This window comes from Suricata suricatta, chromosome 10, assembly GCF_006229205.1.
Source record: "Suricata suricatta isolate VVHF042 chromosome 10, meerkat_22Aug2017_6uvM2_HiC, whole genome shotgun sequence".
NCBI classification, from domain to species: Eukaryota; Metazoa; Chordata; class Mammalia; order Carnivora; family Herpestidae; genus Suricata; species Suricata suricatta.
The window spans coordinates 40,237,075-40,263,904 of record NC_043709.1 but is presented as its reverse complement, the minus strand read 5'-3'; the positions used below and the strand labels follow the sequence as shown (position 1 = coordinate 40,263,904).

The 26,830-nt window shown below is 37.8% G+C and overlaps 1 protein-coding gene and 1 long non-coding RNA gene across 10 annotated transcripts in view; one reads left to right on the top strand and one right to left on the bottom strand.

The window, feature by feature from the left end:
* The window catches only part of OSBPL8 (oxysterol binding protein like 8), a 149,544-nt gene extending 141,242 nt beyond the window's left edge, over positions 1-8,302 (bottom strand). For 3 of the 4 annotated variants that reach the window (XM_029955854.1, XM_029955861.1, XM_029955857.1), the window contains exon 1: positions 7,962-8,302. The gene's annotated coding sequence lies outside the window, so the exon portion shown is untranslated. Of the gene's footprint in view, positions 1-6,024; positions 6,109-7,961 lie in introns of all 4 variants that reach the window. The other variant, XM_029955855.1, reaches the window with a different exon arrangement.
* On the top strand, positions 7,612-25,203 carry LOC115305621. 6 transcript variants are annotated; one of them, XR_003914896.1, is made up of 5 exons: positions 7,612-7,747; positions 9,156-9,315; positions 10,604-10,748; positions 22,515-22,604; positions 24,867-25,203. It is a non-coding gene; the product is annotated as an uncharacterized LOC115305621 (long non-coding RNA). The 6 variants fall into 6 exon arrangements; XR_003914892.1 differs by lacking the exon at positions 7,612-7,747 and adding an exon at positions 7,864-7,963; XR_003914893.1 differs by lacking the exon at positions 7,612-7,747 and adding an exon at positions 8,412-8,600.
* Positions 25,204-26,830: the final 1,627 nt, after the last annotated feature.

Sequence of the window (26,830 nt, the reverse complement as noted above, 5' to 3'; positions counted from 1 at the left end):
TTTGCTCCTCCCACCCTCTCAAAAATAAACTTTAAAAACAACAACAAAACAATCTTTATTCAGACAGAATAAAGAACAAATCACCTTTGAAAAAACAGTGAATTAGCCAACACATGGCTTCTAATCATCATCCCTGGATGCTAGAAGACAACCAAGCAATGCTTTTGGAGTTCTAAAGGAAAATTACTTGCAGCCTACAATATTGCGCCCAGCCAAGTTATCAAATGTTAGAATAGAATGGAGACAATTTGTACATAGAATAATTTAGAAGTTTGCCTCTTAAACATATTTTTTCAGGAAGCTACCCAGACTTCAGAAAAAAGATCAAGTAAATTTAGGGGAAAAAGATCTAAAATAGAATGGATTCAATTCAAGAGTACACCAAAAGGAAGTTCCCCGAAGAAACTTAAAAAGCAGCTAGTCCAAACTGAGGCAGAATTAGAGACAACTCCAGATAAACAGGGAACACGATATAACATAAAGCACACTATGCCGAAGAATTGATGGGAAGGCATACAAGGTAAGAAAAGTTAGAAATACCAAGAAAATAAGAAGTCATGTCAAATTCCTTTTTTTTTAATTCAATGGTTAGATTTTGAGCAGTTGATAAAAGAAGTAAAATAAAATCTACTAGATCTTGATGTTATGGACATTTTTCTCCAGGTGGCCCAAAGGCTACTTAACAGAATCTGTAGAAATCATAATCTGAGCATACTACCTGGCCCAGCATTAACAAATACGTATGTAATCATAATATTGAAGCTACTTACTTATTGGCTTCCCATCATTTAGAGTGAACCTATGGATATGACAGCTGGGGTTACAGTTAAGGCAGGGGAAAGGCTGTAATGTGTTTATCTAGGCAACAAGAAGTATAGCTACCAGTTTGGAAGGAAAAGGAAAGAAGAAAAAATGGAAAATTCAAATAATGTGTAAAATGATAAATTAATACACATGTAGATCAACGTTCAACAGAAACCACTGTGTTTTATAAAAACAACATAGCTTCCCGGGGTGCCTGGGTGGCTCAGTCAGTCAAGCATCCAACTCTTGATTCTGACTCAGGTCATGATCCCAGGGCCATGGAATCAAGCCTCGCATGGAGCCTGCATGGGATTCTCTTCTCCCTCTCTCTCTGCCCCTCTCCCACTCATTCTCATTCTCTGTGTCTCTCTGTAAAAATAAAATAAAAACAAAACAAAAAGAGCATAGCTTCCTTTTTTGCATATTCAGAAACAAACCTCTCCCATGAACCCCATCCATGTCCTAAAAGGAGAAAAAGTCTTTTAAATAAAGCTAAGTGTCTTTCAGCTTAAAGTAATTTCTTTCAGCTTAACTCAGTTTTTAAGACAGTGGTTCTCTACCAGGAGCAATTTTACAGAGGACATTTAGCAATGAGTGGAGCCATTTTTGCTTGTATGATCAAGGGGAGGAGCTACTGGCATGTAACGCATAAAGGGATGTTGCTATACATACTACAATGCACAGGACAGCCACTCCCAGCAAAGAATTATCCAGCCCCAAATGTCAAAATAGTGCCAAGCTGGAGTAACCCTGCTTAAGGGAATTCCTCAGACTTTTGTAGAAGAACTTTTATAGTTTCTCATGGCTTCTCATTCTTATAATAACGGTGTCTGAGCACAGAGGAAAGCATTCATGGGCACAGGAAGTGTTATGATCGATCTGAATGCAGATCCATGCCCTTTGGGTCCTCATGGGCTTCAGAGGTTTAGGAGAGTCATAATGGCACAGGCTGATGAGCATATTATAACAACATCCAGTGGATCTATTAACTTGGCCCCACCTCAGCTCTTGCTGGTATGGATATTCTTAGGAGCTCACCTACCTATCCTAGGCAGTCCAGGCTTACAGTTAAGGGAATACTAGCAGCTTAATAAACCCCAGATCTTCCATTAACTTTACACAACTAAAATTTCTCATTAAAATTACAATCCATTAAGGCTACTCCTCTTTGGTGCATAGCTTTCTTCCACATGGTAATTTAAAAACTCTAGATCTTTCCAACCTTATGGCTCTACCACCCCATTCCTTGGATTGGAAAAAAGCTGGAAAAAGAACACCTGCTCTTCTGTCACCTCTACGCTAAAGTGAAAACACATAATTTCCATTCACATTCCACTAGTGAAAATCAGTCACACACATGGCCCCACCTAGATGCAGGGAAGGATCACGAGGGTAGAGAACAGAATGAAAGAAATGCACTCCTTGCAGAGCAACTACTTCCCAGTGTCAACTATACTAGAGCACGAGGGAGCACACACGGTGGTGGGCACTGAATCTCCCAGACCTGCCCTCTCCCCCTCAACAACTGCGTGGTCCCTCCCTTCACAATAGCAGCCTCACGACAAGCTTGCTGGCTCCCTCTCTGTTAACTTCTATTTCCCTCACTAGGACTATGTGAGAACTTCTAGATCTGTCTCATACTTCCTAAGAACCATGGGAAATTCTGGGCCTTACTCTGCCTAAATGTACCATCTTCTGTCATGTCAGCATCAGACCAGGTACGAGGCAATAAGCTAATAAGTGGCTGTGCCGGTTGTGAACTTCAGTCTGGCTTCAGAGCCTATGCTATTCTGCCTCCACAGATTTATAAAATAATAGGTAGTAAGAGAGTACTTCTATGATCATTAATAAATATTTATAAAGCACCCATATCTTGCAAAACAGACTAGGAACTATTACAAACTCCCCATTATGATGCATAGCATTGTTTTTTCTTTACTTCTGGGTTGCTGATTTTAAGTGTTATTATAGTCAAAATAGGCAAAATTATGCAGTAAGCAAGGCTGGTCTTCAGAAGTTCCTCACCCCAATTTGTATTTTAAAAATGTACCTGTGCTCTTATGTCCAAGGGATTCTGCCTCTTTATTCTTACCCAGTGCTAAGATTACTTACAGTGGAGTGTTCTATCCCCAGGCTCACCATACTCCCACTGACTCAAAACTTCCCTACTCAGATTTGATAATTTCCACAGGGGCTCAAGGTTTCTCTGTAAGAACTATGGAATCTGATAAACCATATGGCACTTGGCAACCAAAACATGAGTTGCTTTTTTAATGGTGAGAATTTTCAATAGATTTCAATTACAAAGATTTCTGACCCTCAAATATTACTACTATATAAAAACCCTCCATACCAAGTCTGTGCATCAGTCTTACCCTCAAAAAGTATGAATTTAAAAGATTTTAACAAGTCACCTTAAAATACATATCTACTATGTTCTTATATTTCCAGTTTAGTCTGGAATTTCCTGCTGAGAAATTGGTAAATGAACAAACAATAAAGAATTTTTTACTTTACTACAAATATTTTAAAGATTTAAAATCCAGGACGCCAGTAACATACAGGGGAAATTTAAAAAAAACATTAAGGCTATACAGTATCTTATTCAAAGTATATTTCCATCAAATCATATAGTTGCAACAGACTCAAATATCATGAAGCTGAAGTCCGCTCACAAGGGGCAACTGCAGATAAGCTACACAAGGCAGTATAATGTGGTGGTTAAAAGGACAGGCTCTGAAATAGAAGCTCAGGTTAAACTTCTAATTCAAATCTTTTTAGTAGGCTCAACCACCTGCTACATAGCCTCCCTCTGACTCAGGTTTAGTTCAAATCCTGGCTCCACTATCTACCATGTAGCTAGTGCCTGAGGTTTCAAAAAGAAAAAAAAATAGTCTGATTGGCAGGGGTCATTGTGAGGGTTAAACGTGATAACATGGCAAATACTTTTTTTTAAATGTTTTATTAATTTTTGTGGTGAAGAGGCAGAGAGAGAGGGAGACAGAAGATTCAAAGCAGGCTCTGTGCTCACAACAGCAGCAAGCCTGATGCAGGGCTTGAACTCATGAACTGTGAGACCATGACCTGAGCCAAAGTTGGACACTCAACTGACTGAGCCACCCAGGCACCCCAACATGGCAAATACTTTGAAGCAATAACTGGTATATAGTAATCAACACATATTAGCTACTATTATTATTACCAACAGCAATGTCTAATAAGCTACCTTCAGGAGCTCTAACAATCTCCTTCTGAATCTATCACGTCTTTAACAACCCTAAATCAAAAAGTTTCTCCTTTTTATGTGAAAAGAGTCTCCAACCCCAAAACCATTTCCTCTTTTTTTGATGGTTTATGAATATGGAAGGTGCAGGTAACTGGCTCTTTATCATTTCAAAACTCCAGACTTTTAGTTTTATTTTAAACTAAACTAAAGGAAACTCCCAAATAGTATACAAAAGACAGACTGCTCCATGGATTATAAACACTACAAAGAATTCACAAAATATAATGAAAAATTGAGATTCATAACAGAATAGCTACCACAGCAAAAACTTAGATAAGAAATGATGAGGAAGTCCATTAGCCTGCTCAAAAAATAACTGATTTCTAAAACAACGCACACAGGTAGAGCTCTGCCATGGTTTATAGCCAAATCATCAAAAACATACAGAGGACATTTTGAGTAATTTTTTTCCCCTTAATAGCAGGAAAATCCCCTATGTCTTCACAACAGTGAATACATGGCATGACAGGCATCCACTATTTCTTCAAAAACAAATTCTCTAAAGAAGAAAAGCCTAAAGGCTCAGATCCTCAGTCACACATACCCATTACTTAAAGCTTTAAAAATTTAAGGTACTTAGCATTTTTTCTGGTCTGTAACATTAAAGTAAAACAATTAAACCTCATTTCTGTCAGAAAACATTATGCTTGACTGAAAGAAAACTAAGTATCTAAAATTTTGATACTTATACATTTAAAGGCAAAGTAGATACTAGAGTTCATGATAAACAAACCAAAATATTGAAAAATCTAAAGACGAAGATCCATTTTAAACAATTTAAAGTTCTCCTGTGTCTTAGATATTGAAGTAGGCACTGCCATATACATTATGTAATTTCATTCTCCCAACAACTATATGGGGTAAGGAATATTATCTTCCTTTTACAAATGAGATAACTAAGGCCCAGTGATTTGCCCAAAGGCACTTACTTGTATAAGATATAGTCAGAAATCCACTTCAAATTTTCTGAACCCCCTAGTTCAATGCTCTTGTTTTCAGTATACCACTGTTACTTCCAAAACTCAAGCACTCTAAATCTTAGTTTTTATAAAATGTGTCAATCTTTTTATATGGGAGTGATAACAATTGTAAGGGTAGAAGAAAATTTTTTCATAATGTTACCAAAAAAGAGTCACTGTGCTTAATCCCATGACTACCCATTCCAATTGAAATGCTTTGGTTCATGCTGTCTACTCCCTTGAAACACCTACTTATCTTCAGATATATGGCTTTCTGCAAAACCTAACTCAAAAATTACCTCCTGCAATCAAGTTTCCCAGTAATGACCTGCTCCCTTCCTCCCAATCCAACATCCTTCCTTAACACCTCACCGCTTGTATCTATTTCAGACTATATTATCACACACTCCTCTTCATTGCCCTGTCATATATCTGGAACTGTATGTTTTCATTCAATAACTATTAAGCATTTGGAGAGTTGATAGTGAGCAAAAAAAGACAGGCCCTTGCTATTAGAGATGGTTTACAACTTTTAAAAAGGTAAAAATAACATGGGGTAGAAGAGTATGATCCAGGACAAGGATTCCTTTCCTACAACGCCTCTCAAGAAAGCGTTCTCCCTTGAATACTTGAGAAAACTTTTCAGGGAGGAAAAATTCTGGAAGGTCTCTCAGATCAGACCTTCAACTTCATGCCTTATAAAAAATATGAGGGAATGGGGGAACCAAGATAGAAAAAAGGCCAGATCTAAAAATCTCTCAAAGGTTTCCCACACATTGACATGAAATTTATGTCTACATATTAGTCCAGACATCTCTTCCGGAGTCCTATCCACAAGAAAATGATACTTTAGCTACAAGTGCTCCAATCAACCATCTCCACCAATCTCTTTGCACCCCGCCACATTCGTTATGCAGTTCTGAGAAGCTTTTCAGTTCAAACTGTACTTACGGATTAGATGTACATCATACTCACAAGGCACAAGCAGAACTTATACCTTCTGCTTTTGAACCCCTGATGCTCCGAGATCATGGTTATAAATGTGTTCAGCTTTGGGTACTGAAATATTCAAATATAATAAATACTTCAGGTGTTGCTATTAGCATAAGAATTCTCCACGAAATTTGAAAACTACATCTAAGAATCAATTCCTATTTTGTCACTCATGCTGCAAGGAACCTGTTCTTGAAGGATTATTTATAAACCAAAACAAGTTTAAACGTACCAAGAGCACTCTCTAAAGAAATTCTGCAATTTGCTCTTTAACGAGGCCAAATTTTTAAGTGCCATAAATGTGCTGTAAGAAACATCTGATTGCCTCCAAAATGTAACAATATTCTAACTCAAAAAGGACAGCAGTATCTTTCCAGTATCAGAGACACCACACTAACATGCAACAAGAAAGAAAGAAACCATGGTCGTTTTTAATTAAACAACCATTTCTAAGCAGCTGTGTACAACGTACTGTGGCCCAAACGTTCACATGGAATTTGACCGCAACAACCTAATCTCCATAATTAAAGACCTAAAAGGTAGTTCTTACGTTTCATCTATTCCCTGTCCCAGTGCTTTGAACAGGCACACTCACAGTCACCCCACACACGGTTACTGTCAAAAAAGGGACAACATATATATATAATCAGCTATATTCTACTAAGGGCGAACTGCATACCCTTACTCTCCTTTCCTCAACCTGTTCTATAGAAGTAGCATGACCTAATTTCACTCTAAAACAGGTCTAGCGAGCATAAAAATTGACCATAGTCTCTCAGCATGATCAACGTTAGATAACACCTGATGGAATGAAGAAACCCTAACAAGCAATTCACCCGTGTCTCTCCACAATCCTTGCTTTCTTTGGAATCCTAAGAAATCAAAGATAACTTAATGATTTAAAAAAAACAAACAAACAAACCTGTTTTAAATGATTATCAGCAAAGACCTAAACTGGCACTAACCTGCGGCTAAGTTTCAGGGGCCACAAATAAAAACTGATAACCCTACCATACAGAGGACACTCTAATATTAATTAGAAGTCATTTAAGTCCTCTGGGATTAGAAAGGCAAAAACTTCATTAAACTATTGAACACAACTATGCTTACACCATAAATTAGAGTTTTCCCATCTGTTTAAGTAGGAACCCAAGTTATCTATTATTTCAGGCAGCATTTAGATAAAATGAAATTAGGCACGTTCCCTAACGCAGATGTCTTTCATAAAGAAGTGTTAAATGACTTTTGTGAATGGAAAATCTGCATATACTGTTGCTTCACTCAGCTGGTCTTGAGTGGGTGGCTCAATGAACCAGAAGCAGGCTCCATGCGAAGCTCCTGAGAACCGGATTCCACTCTTGAGAAAAGGCTTAGAAACAAACAATACATTTAAAAAGTATCGCAAAGGCTTCGCCTTCCTCCTACGTTACAAGGAGGCCACAGGAACTGAGTTTGGAGGAACAACACCGTGTCACTCGGTTCTGCAAGGGCGGGTGCGGTCTGCGGTGCGCGGCACAGCCTCCTCTAGGGCTGTCACAGGAAAACCGAAGCCTCGCCTTAACCGCACCGAGCGACAAAGCGCCAGCACTCCCTGGGGCAGGGGCTTCCGGCGAGACCCCGAGGTCGGCCCAAACTTCGGGAAGAGTCACTCAGAGCGGCCAGAATGCTCTAACCAACGCCCCCGCCCCTGCCGCGGCTGTGTAAGGTTTGCAGACGCACGTCCCGTGGGCCCCAAAATACTCCACCCCCGCCAGCCTCTGGAATCCCCCATTCCGGCAGGGGACAAAGGAGGCAGAGAGGAACTCTCCAGCGCGGGGAGTCCCCGCTGGCCCGAGCTCAGAACGTGGGGATAAAGGGCTGCAGTCTCCCAGAGGGGTGAGGATCCGCGCCCCCGACTCAGGGACCGGCGTGACACTCACCGGTGCGGAGCCCCCGGAGAGGCGGGGAGCAGGGGGCCGGTTCCTCCGGGGCCCTGCACACGCCCGGGCGGACCCCAACTTCTCTCGGCTGCTGTCGCCGGCGGCAGCTAGGGGTCCAGCCCAGACCGTGGGCGCTGCCGGCTCAGCCCGCGAGGGGGGCGGGAACTCGGGGCCCGCGGTCCTCCGGCCAGGGCGGGCTCCACGTCCGTCTGCCCGCTACCGGCTGAGGCTGTGGCCGCGGCGAAAGCTAACGCTGCAGCCGCTCGGGCTACAGCTCCCACCACCGCCCGGACCCAAGCGCGTCGCGGCCTAATGTTGTCATCCGCCGAGTCGCCGCCTCTCTGAGCACCCACCGCCGCCAAGATCCTTTACATTCGGGCGCCCTCCCCCTCCAGGCCCCGCCCCCAGCCTGCGGGCTCCAGCCGCCAACACCCCCCCTTTCCCGTCACGTGATGGCGCGCGGAGGCGGCCGCGGAGACGCCTCCCCTGCAGGCCTGGCGGGAGTCGCGCGGGAACAACTGTCAACACCTTGTTCTGCCAGAGTTTTATCGCATCCGAATTGCCTCCGCACCCCCGAGGGCGGCTTCGGGATTCGAGCCCACCGCCGCCCGCTCCGCGCCTGTGACCTACTGAGGCGTGGTCTGGACCGGTGTTACAGGGCCCTGCTTAATCTGAGGATACTGCACAATAGAGCTCGCTGGTATTGGCCCAGGGCCCTAACGCCCTCGGAGGCCTGGAGGCCGGAGCCTGAGACCCGCCTCCCTAGCCCCTGCTAGACTGAAGTTTTAGCCAAACAAAGGAAAAAAGAAGGCACCGTGGTGTCTGGCATGAAAAGCAGAAACTAATTGTTTCTATTTCTAGGTGCACGTTAATTGTAGCATTTAATTTACTGTTTTCCTCAGAGGGTTTTTGTGTTTTGGTGTGGGGTTTTTTTTTTTTTTTTTTTTTTTTTGAGGAAAGACTTGTGCGTCTCAATCACGCTGGGATGAAAATAGCCTAGCAAACTTATTTTTGTTCCTAGTCAGGTTCAGCATCCTTCGTGCCAGTTCTGCAGTCATTAACTCTTACAATATGTTAGGTTGGTGGCAGTTTAAACAGACCCACAGGCTTTGGCAATTCATTGCATTTTTAAAATAAAGCCTAATTTTTTTTAAGTACCTAACTTTTGGACGTAAACTTTTGCTTTAAACCAAGGTCCGAGGAACTCTCCCCTCCCACCCCTGGTGATGAAAGGAAAGGAATACAAATGCCAATCTCCAGAGGAAAGAAAGCAACGATACAGAAATGAGGGAAGTAAGAAAGCAGAAAGATCATAATCAAACCCTGCTAACCATGAAAGCAGTTTTCTCAATTTGTAAGTCATTTTTCCTTCTGGCCCAGAACTAAGGGTTTTTGCTTAAGCAAGTGTTATACCCTCATTACATTTCCTTAATAAGACATCAAAAAGCATTCTGGTCACCTGGATACTTGAAATGAATAACCAGTAGAGTTTGGCCTATATAATCGTTATTGTTAATGTATTTCATGGACACACAAAGAAATGGACTTTAGGACTCACTGGTATTTCATGTTATTCAGGAAAAGAAAAACACTGCCATTTAAACTACTGATTTTTTTTTAAGACAGCTTAAATTCAGAGATGTTAAAATGTGATGAACAATGGGTCTTGGAATCTATGAGATACTGTAATAAGCAGGTGTTCCAATGAGGAAAAGATTCTACAGGTTCTGTTCTGAGGTCTGAGATACTGTATTTGTAGTCCAAATAAATATGAGAGAAGTTTGTTATTGCGTGAATGACACTAATTCAGTAACTTTGGAGTTTGGCATCAGATTGAAATGTCTCCTATTTTCTAAAGCAGTATTTTTTTAAACGGATTCAAAAATCAATTTTGTTTTTTAACAAAATAGGCTAGAATGGAATAGAACATAAAAATCAGAGTACACATCTAGTGTGGACAAGAAATTGCTTTGTGAAATTTTTTGTTTCATTTGTGGAGAAGGGTAAGAGTGTGTCCTATGTTGTGGTTTAAACTGTGTTTCTTATTGTGAGTTGCAATCAAAGAGATTTGAAAGAGAATGTTCTTGGAGCACAGATAAAATGCAAAACATACCCTCTGCGCTCAGTTTTTCTGGTTCTTTTCCTTTGGTAGCTAAACCTACATATTAGTAAAATAAGGCAAATTGCCTTGACAATCCTCTCCTGCCTCAGCCCAAATTTCTTATATTGGTTGTTGAAAATAAATGGTCTTTTGTTGGAATAGAAAGTATTGTTCTGGAAGCAAGGTGTTGGTGGTTCATAGACTCTGCTAATTAGATATGTGACTAGATGAATTACTCTCTGCACACCAAGCTCTGATAAAAGTAGGGAGTTGTGGGGGGTGGCGCCTGGGCGGTTCAGTTGGTTAAAGTGTCCAACTCTTGGTTTTGGCTCATCTTGTTTTCAGCTCAGGTCATGATCTCACGGTTTGTGAGTTGGTGCTCGCCATTGGGCTCCAAGCTGATTGCTCAGAGCCTGCTTGGGATTTTCTCTCTTCCCTCTCTCTCAAAATAAATAAATAAACTTAAAAAAAAAAAAAAAAAAGTAGGGACTTGGACTGTATGCTCTTTAACCAATGTTATTCAACCTTTTTTTTTTTCCAGTGACTGATATTCACATTGGAAACAAATAGCCAGGATTATACAAATTCTTATCTGACTAGCTATAACTCCTATCAACCACTCTCAAAAAAAGAAAAAAAATCAGATTGCACGTTCATGAAAATGAAGATATTATGGGACCACAAATGTAAGTATATCGTTTATAATTGTATTTTAACTGTTGCTAATAATAGTTGCTTGTCATGAATAATGATTTTGACATAGCTCACAACGGATTGCAACAAAAAGATGTATCACTACATTGCAAATGAGAAATGCATACTTCTCAGATTCTTTCAAGTCTAAAATTCTCTGATTTCAGGAAATGATCATTCAAACTAGCATTTTTGATGTAATCACAACATAAACAGAGATGGTAATGTGTGATCCTGCACTATAACTGAGAAATATCCTAAAGCCCCCCTTTTGCTATGTTGACATACCCTGCAAGTTTGCTCTTAAAATGATTTTAAGAATAAGATTTTTAATAAAACATTTTAATATAATTATCCAGTTTTATTATAACTATTCCATTTTAACTCCAATGAGAATCTCTAATGCCTGGTGTTGAATTCATTATACATTTCTGAGAATGAGAAGTTCTTTTTCCATATCAGTTAACAGGCATGATAACTTTTCCCATAGAATATGTATAACCCGGACCTAGAATGAGAGAGATTGGCTTGAAGTTGTTTTTTATTTTTTGTTTTACTTTATCCTATCCATTTAGACATTTATGTTGCCAAAGATTGCTAATGAGTATTTTAGATTAAATCTAAAGAGAAGATTAAGAGCAACTTCAAACATGGATAAGGTATTCAGTACAACTTTGGAGACTGTGGTGGATTATGTCATTACTCTTGGCCGTGTAACTTGCTCTACTGAATGGTTTATGATGTAACACATGCCAACTGCTTTTTTGAGCGCAACATTCAGGTTAGTCTGTTGGTCTTGTGCTGCCTGGCCATGAGAAAGGCATGTTCCAGATAGGGTCTCAGAATGAGAAAATACATGGAGCAGACCCAAAATTGACTTTTAGAGCAGTACAGCAGCAGCGGACCTGCAGCTACTAACATGAAACAAGAGTAAATCATAAATATTTGTTGTTCTAAATCAGAGATTTTTGAAACTGTTATATAGTATAATCTCACAAATTAGCTGAAGTGAATTTAAGCCAACAGATTAGTGGTTCAAAGGCTAAATGCAGTAGAACAATAATATTTTTCTATTTAATAAAACAAAATAATAGACATCTACAGGGCACCTGGGTGGCTCAGTTGGTTAAGTGTCCAGCTCTTGGTTTCCGCTCAGGTAATGATCTCATGGTTTGTGGGTTCCGGCCCCGCATTGGGCTCTGTGCTGATAGCACAGAACCTGCTTGGGATTCTCTCTCTCTCTCTCTCTCTCTCCTCTCTCCTCTCTCTCCTCTCTCTCCTCTCTCTCCTCTCTCTCTCTCTCTCTCTCTCTCTCCTCTCTCTCTCCTCTCTCTCCTCTCTCTCTCTCTTTCTCTCTCTCTCCTCTCTCCTCTCTCTCTCTCTCTCTCTCTCTCTCCCCCCTCCTCTGTCCCTCCACCCCTACCCCATTCAAGCACATGTGCATTCCCGCACTCTCTAAATAAATAAATAAATGATAATAGATATCTACAAAATAGTTGACTAGATATTTGATAAGCACCCAACTAAAAAATTTATATTAGAGGTGCCTGGGTAGCTCAGTTGGTTAAGTGTCCGATTTTAGCTAAGGTCATGATCTTGCAGTTCATGAGTTTGAGCCCTGTGTTGGGTTCTGTGCTAACAGGTTGGAGCCTGGAGCCTGCTTCAGATTGTATCTCTTTCTCTGTCTCTGTCTCTCTCTCACACTCTCTCTCCCTCCCAAAAATATAAACATGAAAATAATTTAAATAAATTAAAAAATTTTATACTAAAAAGTGGTCTATTTGCAAAATCTATAGATTTGCTTGCAAAATATTTACATATTTTAAGTATTTCTGTTTAGTATTATTTGTCTTAAACATCCTTCAATGAAAATTTGCATAATAAACAAAATACAAAGAATATAGGCTTCTGTTTCTGTCCATATCATAGCTTATAGACCTCACTCAGTGACCACACTGGAAACAAAAATCTTGGGATTTAAAAAAAAATTCTATTAAACATATTAATTAACTGGTAATAAATTATTAGGTCAAAAATGGAATGAAAGCTGAAACCTAGAGAGTTTCACTCCAAATGACCCCAAGGGCACTTGCCAAATCCAGTTAACATGAGCTTTGATTTTCATGGCCTTATAAAAGACAGAACCCATGACCTGCCCTATGCACACAGAAAGCTGCAGCTCCAAGGACTATTTATTTACTGTAAAGATGTATTAGAAATAAACTTGCCCCTTAGTAGCATACACACCTTTCCCCTATATTCTACAAAGAAAAGTAACTGTCTTAACTGTTGGCACCTAGTGGAGAGGGGAAAAACATAATCATATCTGAGAATTTAGACTTACAATCTAGCTCGCTTTCTCTCTCTCTCTCTCTCTCTCTCTCTCTCTCTCTCTCTCTCTCGCTCTCACACACACACACACACACACACACACACACACACACACACAATATAACTTGAATTTATATTACCTGGGTGATCCCAGAGGTATTCAACTGATAATTGAGAAGAATGTTTGACCTCTAGTACTCTCAGACATCCAGCAGAAAGAAATGCCAGTCCTCTCTGGAGGAACCTGTCTTCATTTTAAGCCTTAAAGAATAATAAGTAGAAACCTTGGGAAAATAAGCACCTCACATTTTAAAAAATAACAAGCACAGAAGAAAAGAAGACACCATTAGTGAGAAACTGAATATAAGAGAGCAAAAACATATTCAAAAAGACTCTAGATACTGAAATTACCAGGCATAGACTATAACTATATAAAATATGAATAAGAGAATAAAATATAACCTTGAAAATATGTACACAAAACAAGAAAGTGTAAAGAATAACCAAAGATATTTTTAAATAGAACTTAATGAATTAAAAATACAAGTTATTAAAATTTAAAATTCATTGGACATATTTAATAGTCTATTTGATATAGCAGAAGTACAATTTAGTGAACTGGGAGATAGACATGAAGTTGCCCAAATGCAATAGAAAAAGAAAAAGATATGAAAAATATAAAAGAGACTTTATGTGACATGGGAGACATTGTGAGAAAGTCTAAAATAAAATCAATACTCCAAAAGAATAGAAAAGAAAAAATATGGCAGAAGCAATATTTGAAATGATAATGGTTGAAAACTTTCCAGAATTGATGAAAGATTTCAACTCACAGATTTAGGAAGTCCCCCAAATCCCAAGCAAATCAAAGAATAATAAATCTACACTTACATACATCATAGTAAAACTATAAAACACCAAAAGAAAAGAAAAGAAAACTTTAAAAGTAGTGGAGAAAAAAAATTATTCTCAAAGTGTCTAGTAATTGACTTTCATCAGTAACAATAGAATCAGAAGACCCTGGAATGACACCTTCAGTTGGCTAAAAGAAAACCCATTTGAAGAGATCTTTTAAGAAAAAGGTTTGGGGCACCTGTGTGACTCAGTTGGTTAAGCATCAGACTCTTGACTCTGGCTCAAGACCATGATCTTATGGTCATGAGATTGAGCCCGGCATCATGAGATCTAGCCCCAAGTTGGGCTCAGGGCTGGGTGTGGAGCCTGCTTAAGATTCTCTCCCCTCTCCCTCTGTCCTTCCTCCCTGCCACAAAAAAAGAATGGGGCCAAAACAAAGGTATTTTCAGGCCAACAAAAGCAGTTTGCTGCTAATAGTGATTCTCACTAATACAAAGTCTAAAGAAATTTCTCTCTTCAGATAAAAATAAAATGATCCCCCCAAAAAGATCTGGACTTAAGACTGAAGCAAGAGTATTTAAAGTGGTAAATTTTTGCAAGAGTCTAAAAACCACCAACTATGCAAAACAGAATTGTTAAAATTATTTAATAATATTTTAAAAAGAAAAATAGCTATCACTCATATTCCTAACATCAGAATAAGTCTAATCAGATTCTTACTTTATGCTTACTATTAAACAGACCCCATCAGAGCAAGTTTGTATTATTATCTCCATCTGGTATTATGCCCTTAAAAGCAAAAACACTAGGGGCACCTGGGTGCTCAGTCCATTAAGCATCTGACTCTTGATTTCAGCTCAGGTCATGATTTCATGGTTCGTAAGATAGGGCCCTGCATCTTTTTCTGTGCTGACCTCTCAGAACCTGCTTGGGATTCTCTCTCTCTTTCTGCCCCTGCCCAAATGCCCTTTCTCTCTCTCAAAATAAATTTTTAAAGTTTTAGTTAAAAAAAAAAGCAAGAGTACTAACCATTTTCACTTATTCTTTTCTCTTATCCATATAGGCAAAACTTTACTAATGTTTTATTGGTATTCTCTTTTTAAATAACTGTACTGCTGTAGCATTTTAAGTGTTTTTGTTCATGACATTTTTATTTCAAATTTGCATAATGTACCAATGGAGATGATTTATTAATAATCAGACTAAGAAATTAGCATATATTTAGGAGATCATGATTTAGAGTAATAAAAAAGAGAATTATATACTATTTTTCACATCACTTTGAAGAATTAATGAGTCTCACCATAGAAGTCTAAAAATGAAAGTTCGTCAAAACAAATTATGTAATTATGTATTCACAGGTTAAGGACAATTAAGTCTTATTGAAAAGCTCTGCCTACTCTTCCCACCCACATTGCCTATTCAAAATTAGGTGCATGCTATGACTTCTAACACCATCTCTGGATATAGAAATTTATGATTAGGCTGTAAAGACTGACTCCTGAGTTTTAATTCAGCCCAGGGGCATCCTAAACTCTAAATAAATGGTTAAAGGAAGAAGAATCCATTCCTTTCCGATATCTACCTGGACTACACATTCCCAGCTGTAAATATGTTTTTCATTTCAATTTCAAGAGAGCATAGGGCCATCACCTGGCTCAGTTGATGGAGTGTACAACCCTTGATCTCAGGTTGTGAGTTCAAGTCCCATGTTGGGCATTGAGCCTACTTAAAATAAGAAAAAGAATTTTAAAAAATAATGTATAAAAAGATGTTTGTTACAATTTTGTATACATGAAAAGCATAGGATACATAATTCTTTAAATTTCCAAAGTGTGGTAACTACACTGCAGAGAAATTATAACTTACTTTTTTTTACACCAAAGCTTTATTCTCTTTGTTTTCCTCAAAGATTATTTGAAACATACTTCTTTAGTACTTTCTTGATAAAACCAAATTTATAATTTTACTGCAAAATGTCCAAATGAATTTCATTTCTTTATAGCTTTTAATGTACAAGAGATTCTATATTATACTAGTAGAGATTAATTCAGTTAGCTTTGTCCAACCTGTATTTATACATCCATAAACTTTCTGACGGTTTGCAAGTAATTCATATAAGCCAGATTGTACATTAATTCTTTCAATTTAATAAGTTATCAGTTTTTACTGGGTCCAAGGCCCATCCTATTTACAAAAAAAAAATAAAATAAGTGTAGGTTCTCCATCTCTTCTGAAATGAATGGGAAGCCATCAAGAGGCTTCACCATATAAATTAAGTGTTTCAAAACTCTCATTTCTGCTGTTCTCTGCTGGGAATGAAAGTGCCATACATACAACATTATGAGGTAGCAATCTACCTGCCACTGCCAACAAGGGCAGGTGCTACCTAGATGCCTTTTGTCAAATCTCCTAGGTATTTATTATCTTTCTAACTCCTCCGGAGTACTGATCCTTACAGGTGACATGTTGAAGAAAGAAGGCATCTATCCTTGTAGTCCAGTAATATCTGTCCAGTGCATTCTTCTCAGGTTCATCCCTCTGTTCTAAGCCCTGTTGATATTTTCCCTTTGTTGTTTTCTGTCAATTTCTATGGGAGCCTAACTTTTGCCTGCTATGATATGCACAGACAGGTAAGACCAGACTCCCAATCCCATTCTGCCACCGGTTTCCTTAAACCCTTAATCCCTATAACACCCTCCTGGAAATGGACTGGAGTTGGGGTACATCTATTTATGATTTTATTTTTAAATGTCAGCTCCTTTCCAGAGACAGCCAAACACCTCACCACTTGTGGTCCCACAGTGTTGATTACTTCCGACTACCTTTTGCTGTCAGCTTGGACCTGACATTCTTTGCATCCCAACCCCCCTTCCTGAAATTATTACAAAATTACTACACCATATGAATATAATGATCTCAACTAAGAACAAGAAAAATTATAGAGGAAAATGATCTTTATGCAAAAATAAAGGCAAGGAAAGAAAAGGAGGGTACTATTATGTATTTTAAAAGACTCATTGGACATATCAACCAAATACAATGCGTGGACTTCTTTTAGATTCTGATTCAAACCACTTTTACAAAAAGACATTAATGAGACAGTCAGGAAATATTAATACTGGCTGGATATTACCTGATATCAAGGGATTACTGTTAATTGTCTTAGGTATGATAATGATATTACGGTGTTTTTAAATGTCCCATTTCCTAGAGACACATACTGTATAATTGGGCCCATGCTTTAGGGGGAAAAAAACCTTTAAAATGTGTCACTTTCTTTTCTCTACTTGTAGGTCAAATCCTTAGGAATGTACTCTACAACTACTACTTGTTATTTTCTACCCTTAAGATAGTAATCATTTCCTCTTTGTCATGTCTATGATTATTTTTTGGTAAAGGTATTCAAAATAAAAGCAACTCATGCAATCTGTTATTTGCTCCAAACCTCTATTAAGCCACGGTGAAAGGGCAAACATCATATGAACTGGGGTAAATAAATCTGATTAAGCACGTTAACATGTTCAAATTTATATAAAGCATTCTGCAAATACAGATTAGAGATGCTAAGAAGCAGATGTACTGATCTCCTTGGCATTCACATGATTCAGCTACGAATAGAATTTGAACAGATTCCAAATGCACAACTGTCAAATTCATAAAAAGTAGCATAAAAAAAAAAGTCAAGTGAAAGTTTAGGCTTTGCCTTGATTAGCACTGACTGTTTTCTCGGGGGGGGGGGGATGTTGAAAGTATTCTGTTAATGTTTTATTTCTTCAGTGCTAATATTTGACAAGAACTAAGCACTTTCATTTTATGCATGGAAGTTCCCATTAGCTTAGCAGTTATAATCCAGGAACCGTTATAGTTAGTATTTAGTCCAAAGAAAAATCTCAAAATCATTTAATCAGTGTTACAAAGTTCATCAATAAGAATTTGACTTACTGAAGTAGTACAGTGCAGTTAAGCTCCACCTCGAACATCAGATGTAGCTTGGTTCTGATGTTAGCCCTGCCATTTACTAGCTGTGAGACCTCACCAGGGCTCTTTCCTCATCTGTAGAGTTAATTTTTTTTTATTTTACATTGTTTTTATGAGAATTAAAGAACTCAAGAGACATAAACTATTATGATTACTATCTTTGGGGAATATTACATTGTACACAATTTTACTAACTGTATTTTCACTTTACTCAGTTGTAAAAAAAAATTACACACAGACTGTATACTCTACCAACCTTCCATTGATACAAAGGCTTTGTGGCAGCTGGCCTAATTCTGAGAATAATAGAAGATACATAGACGGGCATAACCTCAGGCCATGGAAGCAGATTTATTTAAGAATCTCTACAATCCTTAATTCACATATCAGTCTCACATGTGATGTGAGAATGAAAGCCACTTCTACAGCAACCAGGAGATAGACTTAACTTCAGAGTTTTATATCCCATTCAAGTAAGATTTCAAACAGCCATTCGAGTATTGCAGTATACAGAGTCCACACTCTAAGCCAGTTGCCTCTTGCCAAACTTATTTCTTAAGTTTACTATCATTCAGTTTACTATAAGTCATAGTAAAGCAAAATTTATCTCTAAGCACAATGCAGTAACACATAGATCTTCTTACTCTTCTACCCTCACAATGTTTGTGATATTCAATAGAATATCCAGGACACCTCGTTTATGGTATTCAAGAGATATAAAAATGGCATCTTAAAATCTTTGAAAGGTATCAGATGTAGAGATTTGGTAGATTCAAATTAAACATTTGGGACTAGAATATTTATAGGAGATGTAGCATATTTTTTATAGCATCTTTCATGCTATTTGATTGATGCATAGTTATTGGGGCTTAGACTGATAATTGAATTAATGATCTAAACTTGTGACTGAAAAGTAATTTGTTTGGTATTACTTTGATACTATGCATATACCCAGTTCCCCTTTACCATAAACCTCATATTTTAACTCTTGTTGAAAACCCTTGCACAAGTCAATAAATTTAATAAAAATTGCAAAATAATTTTAATTCCATCATTCATTCTATATTCTGACTTTTTTTTTTTAGTAAAATAGAGCTTGCCTTTTTATCTAAAACTATGTGATTACCTTAAAATATGGTTAATACAGGAAAGGAAAAGTAAATAATTCCTTACTTTTAGTTAGTACTCTTCAAAGTAAAGATAATTTGGAGACTAATGGGGAAATCTAAATTTGGGTTTTAGGTAAGATAAAAATTCATTGATTGGAAAGGTTAGAGACTGTTAGTTTTTAAAAGCAGGTTGTGAAATTGCATGAGTATGAAACCATTTTGATTAAATATGTATATACATAAATGCAATATAGCGATAAATAGAGGTATGGAAAGATGTACAATAAGCTGTTAACAGTGGTAATAGACGGGAAATATGGTTGTTTTTATTTTTCTATTTTACTTATATGTAATTTTCAGCTTTCTACCCTGCATATACTACTTTCATAGTAACAGAATTTTTTTATGAAAAACACTATTTCTTACTAAGTCTACATATAGCTTCTGAATCATCATCAACATGAGACTAAATATTCCAGCACAAGAGGCTGTCAGGGCACCAACCTAGCTGCTTATTTTTAAAAAGCTTCTCTGCTTGCAGATTTACCTTTGCTTTTTTTTTTTTTAATGTTTATTTATTATTGAGACAGAGAGAAACAGAGCATGAGTAGGGGAGGGGCAGAGAGAGACACAGAATCCAAAGCAGGCTCCAGGCTCTGAGCCATCAGAACCCACGAACCATGAGATCATGACCTGAGCCGAAGCTGGACGCTTAACTGACTGAGCCACCCAGGTGCCCCTCCTTTGCCTTTCCAGCTCAGCTGTGGTTCATAGGTCCCAGCACTAGATTCATGTAGTCTTTTCACTGTAACAGTCTTCACGAATTGGCAATTTCTTTGTATGCTTCTGTTGATCTTTGGCAGAAATTCACTTATTTAGTTTTTTAATGTCATCTTATTAGTTTTCCTCCTACCTTCCTGACTCTTCCTGATTCTCCTTTGCAAGTTTATCTCTCTCTGCTATTTCTTTATTGCTCCAAAACTTCATACTCAGCCCTTTTTACTCTACACCTTCTTCATAGCAGCGAGAGGAGAAAATGGATCTTGTGTTCCATTCTTTTTAGTCTAATATGTATCTCTAGCCTAGTGCTCTCTCCTGAGCACCATAATGATATATATAATCTCTAATTATTAGAATCTTCATTTAGACATTTATGCATTTCTAAATTTATATATTTACATATTTAGGTGCTCTCCTACCTGGATCTTAAATTAGAAATATGCTACTTTCAGAACTTGAGGGAAGTGTATCTTTCATTTTTATTTCTGCTATTTTCCCTAAGTAGAGTTACTTTATTTAATTAGTGACTTAAGAGGAAGAAGGAACTAGCCCCTTTCTTGTCATATTTTTCAAATCTACCTACCCATAACAGACTGTGTTCTGTCCCATTTCTCATTCTGTATAATAAACTTAATACACATGGATCCTAGTCTGGGCTTGCTTCTAGAGGCAGTCCTGAATCCTAACCCTCATTCTTTCAACTGTTGACCTCACTCCTCACTGAGTGTGGAGCACTGATTATGCCCAAGTTTATCTGTCCTGAAGACCCAGATTTTCCTTTTATTCTGCTATCTCCCATTTGGACTTGGAGAAAAGTATTGAAAAGCCTCATTGTAGCCGCACATTGAAGTCATCTCTTCTTGGCATCTTTATCAGTAAGAGAGTGGTTTTTCATCTTTCTCTATCTGACTCCCTATCAATTGTTTCTGAATTCAGAAGAGGGTAAGACATATAAGGAGCTGTCACTGCCTAAGCCCCATTATTGATAGAACAAGTCTATCCAAAAATGGTTGTTTAATAAAAAGCTAGGTCTAATGAAAGAAATAGAAAATGGAATCTTGCCAGTCTAACAAGGGAATAAAAGGTTTCAGAAAAAAAATGACAGCAATTACCAGAGAATCACCAAAACAAGAAATTTGTTCATTTATTCCTGAATGTCTACTGTGTGTTAGGCAATGTTCCAAGGAGAAGTTCAAAGAGTTAGAATACTTTTAACAAAAGTTACCTGGTACTCTAATTTCACTGAGTTTTGAATCATTTTAATAACAACAAACCAATGCTTTATATTCATTGATTGATTCAATATCAATGATTGATTCAATATAATAGTTATAACATTTGAGTACTTATTGTTTATCAGACAAGCAATTCCCATACTACATCTGATTGAATCATCAAAACAACTCAGAACAGAATAGTCTAGGTTTTGCTGTGGTCGGCGAAAAAAAGTCGATTTAACTGAACAGAGATTTATTTCTAATTTCAAAATGTTGGCTCTGGCTGCAGGTAATGTCTTCCATGTGATGACATGACAATCTAGGCTCTTTAACCTTACAGTGCCACCATCTTAATGTGAGTCTTTTTCCATGATTGTCCCAGTAAGAGAAGAAAGACTAAGAAATTTCATATTGACCTTTCATGGCCTCATCTAGAAACTGACACATGCCGAATGCAAAGTATTTCATTGACAAGACAGAGTCACATGGGCCCATCTGGTTGCAGTGGTGCTGAGATATGACAGTCAATCCACTGAGCACTCAGAAGAGAAAGAGAACTGAATATTGATTAACACTAACAATGTGTACCATGAATAGTTATTACTACTGTCCTTTTTGTATAGGTGAGGAAATGGAGGATTAGCAAATTTAAATAACTCATCCAACGTTATACAGAAAGTAAATAGAGGAGGCATTATGTGAACCTGGATAATCTGACCCCAGAATTCATGCTTAACCTTTCTCCTATAGTATTACCCAACTCCACACTGGAACTCTGGCAAAACCCCGCCACTACTAGAGATAGTTAATTCAATTTATTTAAATGCAGTTTAATTCAGTCAACATGCATTTACTGAATGCTCTCTTTGCCTCAGTCATTGGAGTTACATCGGGAGGAAGTCTATTATTTGACTACATAGGTCTCTTCCAACATAGTTGATTATGTTTCAATGGAGAACCATGACCAATATAACAACCTTAAAATTAGTCTTCTATAAAAGAAGATTAGGAAATGATACTTTATTCAATTTTAGGTTTAAAATGAGATTCTATGCAAATCTTAATTACTTTGATCTTAGAATGTCAAATGAAATCCCAGAATCCAAGAATAACCTGCAGATATAAGTCAATGTTTATTATATTTTATATAACACAAAGTTTAAGAAAATCTCATTGGCTATAAAATTCATAGATTTTTGCAAAGAAACTTGTAGACTGAAAAAACAACCAAAACAATCTGCCACATACAGGCTTTGGTATATAGATTTTATTTGGGGGATTGTTCTAATTATCTTCACAAATTCAATATTGTGAGAATATGTGGCTAGGTGTTACTTATTTTAGAAAGAATTAAGTTCTGTACAACTGAGAATGTTCATAGTCTCCAATTTTACTTTGTTTTCCTGTATATGATGCTGTTTCTGAAGTATTTAGTTGCCCCCTGCTGGTCACACAATTATAAAATTCCTAAAAATATATTTCTCAGATTGCATGTGATGACAAACTTCTAATGAGCTGCATTAAACTTTTTCATCAAATGTATTCACTATGGATTTCCAGTGCTCAATTGAGATATGTAAGTTAACTGAGAATTCTTAAATACAATATTCTTCTATAATACATACTTCATATTTTATGTCTCTTCTAACTCCTTTTGAAACCATGTAGGGATAAATTATCAAACTGAGAGGGAAAATTAGTACTTGTTCAAGAATTTTTAAAACTGTATTTTTATCCTATCTCTGCTACCACCTCTCTGGCTAGTCTTGGGACAGGGAACTTTGACTTCTTGATATCTAATTTCCTCATCTGTAATATTAAGAATAACTGACACAATAAACTGTGCAATTTAAAGTCTAATTTGATAAGTTTTGACATATGTATTCAACTGTGAACTGTCGCTACCATAGTTCAAAATAGTGAACTATTCCCCAAAGGTTTTTTTTGTGCCGCTTTGTATTTCCTTCTTCCTGTCTCTTGGCCCTCCCAGTCCTCTCCTGTCTTCCAGTAACCACTGATGTGCTTTCAGTCACTACAGATTAGTTTGCATCTTCCAGAGAAAAACACATTTTAAGCTCACTAGTTTGAGACTAAAATGAGGTATAGAATAACTTTAATTATTTTTAAATATTAAACTTTTGTTTTTTGACATTCCCCTATCCTGAAGCCTGAGGCAACACTGTAATCCAGTGTAAAGGCTTTAACTTTAGAGTCAGCAGATACTCAGGCATCTTTGCTATCTCATTTACTGTTGTGTAACCTTGGGCAAGTTACTCAACATTCTAACTGAGGTTAACGATTTCCCTATACTTAGGAGAAAGGATTAAAAATAGCATCTATCCCCATAAAAATGTTGTGAAATTGTGGCCTGTACATACAGTACACTCAACCAATGGTAGCCATATATCTTTAGACATTTTAAAGAACAGCAACCCAATTTTAAGAAAAGGAAATGAGAACCCTGACTATATAGGCAATATAATCTTAAGGTAACAATTTTAGAAGTTTTTTGTGAGAATTATAAAAACTCACTGTGCTAGCCATGGTATCCAGATGACTCTGACTCAAGTCCTTTTCTTAAATCCTCCATTGGTTTTCCTTCCTCATAACTATTTCCCCAAGTGACATGATTTTCCTTTCTTTGTAATCCCATCTCGACCAAACATGTGACCTGACAGTCATCTCATTTCACCTTTATGACTCAACGAATAGCTGGACCAAAATAAAGTGAATGATGGTCACTCTAGCAAAGTAGAATGAATGGTGGCTACCGCTTTGAGGTGATGGATACTGTGGAAATAGAGATAACTGAAGAAACTAGTGTTTTTCTTGTGATAAATGTTCTTAAACAGTTTTCTCCTTTGTATTCAATTACTTCTGTTGCTCTTTCTGAGCTGTCAAGATCTGCCAGGTTCATACTTGATAAAAATCTTCTGTCTACAACAGACACTAATTGAGCTCCACTTACCAGCCTAGCCCAATCTAATATCCAGGGAATGTTATGCCATTATGAAGGAGAGATACTGCATCTCAGAATTCCTTTGTGTGCTCTTTTCCATGAAATTTTAGCATTGCATCATTAAAAATAGTCCTGAGAAATTATGTGTGTTTGGCAGATAGACCCTAAGGTAACTCTCAGTGGTCTCTATTTTCCAGTATTAATGACCTTCTTTAAGCTACTACCCCTAAATACTGGTTGTTAACTTTAAAGATAAAAGTTATTTTACCAGCAAAAATGGATTTTTTTTGAAAAACAGAATTGCAGTTCAGGACAGGCAAGTTATAGCGTAACTATTGATTTAGTCTAACAAAGGCAAAGAATGTTACTTTATGGAAAAGGAGGACATTGGGAGGGTTTGTTTTGAATAAAAATCCATTGGAGAAAATCATGAGTCTAGGGTAATGACAATTTCTCATTGGCTGGGTTATAGGGGTAGTTAGTTTCTTGCAGCAGATGCAATGTATGTCTTTCCCTTTTGAGGCCTGTGATTGATGATTCTTGCCTATTGAGGATTCTTGTTTCAGGGATCTGTAATTGAAAATTCTTTCTAGAATTGAGACTGAGTGGTATGGTTTCCTATTCCAGCTTCTCCTTTTATTATCCCAAGTTTACTTTAGTAAGGTTTCTATTTATTAATTTTCATAAGATAGAGCCTATGAGTTGCTTTGAGCCAAAAGAATATGGCAAAGGTGAGAGGATATTACTCTCATAATATATTACATTATAATATCATAGATCTGGTAGGTTACATCACTCTCATCATTATGTTACATTATGTAAGAATCCATCTTAGTAGCAGAATTGTTCTTTCTCATTTTCCTGCTGGCTTTGATGAAGCAAGCTGCTATGTTGTGAACTGCCTATGGAGAGGACCATGTGGCAAGAAACTCAGGTGGCATCTAGAAAATGAAAAGAGCCTCTGGATGACAGCCAGCAAAAACCTCAAGTCCTGAGTCCTACAGCTGCAAGGAAATGGATTCCGCCAAAAATCTCAGAGAATCTGGAAGCAGATTCTTCTTCACTTGAGCCTCTAAATGGGAACAGAACCAACCCAAAACAGTCCGTGTAGCGGGGAGAGACCCAAAAGTGGAAACCCCAACTAAGCTGTACCTGGACTCTTAACCTATACAAAAACAGAAATAATAAAGTGCGTTGTTTTAAGCTGTTAAATTTATGGGATTTGTTGCGTATAAATATAAAACTATGCAGATTTTGGTATCTAAAAATATATCTGTGGTTTAGGAACTGGGCAGTGGGTGGAGGCTGGAAGAATGTTAGAGCATGATAAAACCTAAATTGCCATGATGAGATTATCAGTAGAAATATGAAAATGAGGACATTCCCATTGAGGGCTCAGAAGAAAGTGAGGAACATGTTATTGTAAACTAGAGGAAAGAAAATTCTAGTTGCAAACAACTTAGCGAAATTAAGTGAAATTTGCAGACCACTTAGTGAAATTATGAGTCCATCTGCCTAGTTATGTTGAAAGCAGAACTTGTAAGTGATGAACTTGGTTATATAGTTAAGGAGATTTCCAAGCAAAATGTTTAAGGTGGTTTATTCTTGCTACTTAGGAATAAAATTCAAGAAAAGAGAGACAATTTAGGGAAGAACTATTAAACAAAAAGAGATCAGGACTTGATTTTGAAAATCTTCATCCTCCCCAGATGGTAAAAATATTAACACTAGGAAACGCATTCTGAACACTTTCAGGAAAGCTTCTTCTAGCTATGGATGCCTGGGTGGCTCAGTTGGCTAAGCATCCAACTCTTAGGTTCAGCTCAGTTCATGATCTCACAGTTTCATGGGTTCAAGCCCCACAGTGGGCTCCATGCAGGCAGTGGGGAGCCTGCTTAGGATTTTCTCTCTCTCTCTCTCTTTGTGCCTCCCCTACTTGCACAGTCTCTTGTCTCTCTCAAAATAAATAAATAAACTTAAAAAAAAAAAAGGAAAGCTTGCTCTAGAGAAAATGCCCATGGAATAACTCCACAACCTTTTGTTAAAACCTGAAAGAGATCAAAGGTCAAGGTGTTTAAGCAAACAAAGGGCTATTTCTGTAGACTGAGGGTGTGCCTCAGATTTTCTCAATCAAACCTCTGGGCCTCTAAGAAGTTTAAAGATGCTGTTCCTCAGCCCTAGGCTCTCAGCAGGAGCCAAAGATAGAGATGAGGTTATTTGGGTTTAAAAAAAAATTTTTTTTAATTTATAGTTTATTGTCAAGTTGGTTTCCATATAACACCCAGTGCTCTTCCCCACAAGTGCCCCCCTCTATGACTATCACCCCCTTTCCCCCTCCCCCTTCAACCCTCAGTTTGTTTTTAGTATTCAAGAGTCCATCATGACTCCATCTCTCCATGCCCCTACCCTTCCATTCTTCTACCGCTCCCTCTACACACCCCTGTAATCCACCTTCCCATTCATCCCTACGCCCAACCATCCATTGGTCCATCTTGCCAAATCTCTCTCTCCATCTGTTCCATCCATTTCTTCGTGTGTCCAGGTGTCTGTCCATTCATCCATCTCTCAACAACTATCCATACAATCATTTATTCATATATATGCATATGTATATATCTGTGTGTGTATGTGTGTGTGTGTGTGTGTGTGTGTGTGTGTGTGTATACACACACGGTTCTTCGGGCTGAATCCCTCTTTTCTGGGCTTTCACGGCACCTCAGGCTTACCCTCGTTCTTCATACTGCCCTCCACGTGCTAGTGGTACGTCTGCCTGACTGAACTTTTGAGAAGAACACCATTTTCTTTATCTCTGTATTTCCTCATAATTAAGTGCCTGGCACATA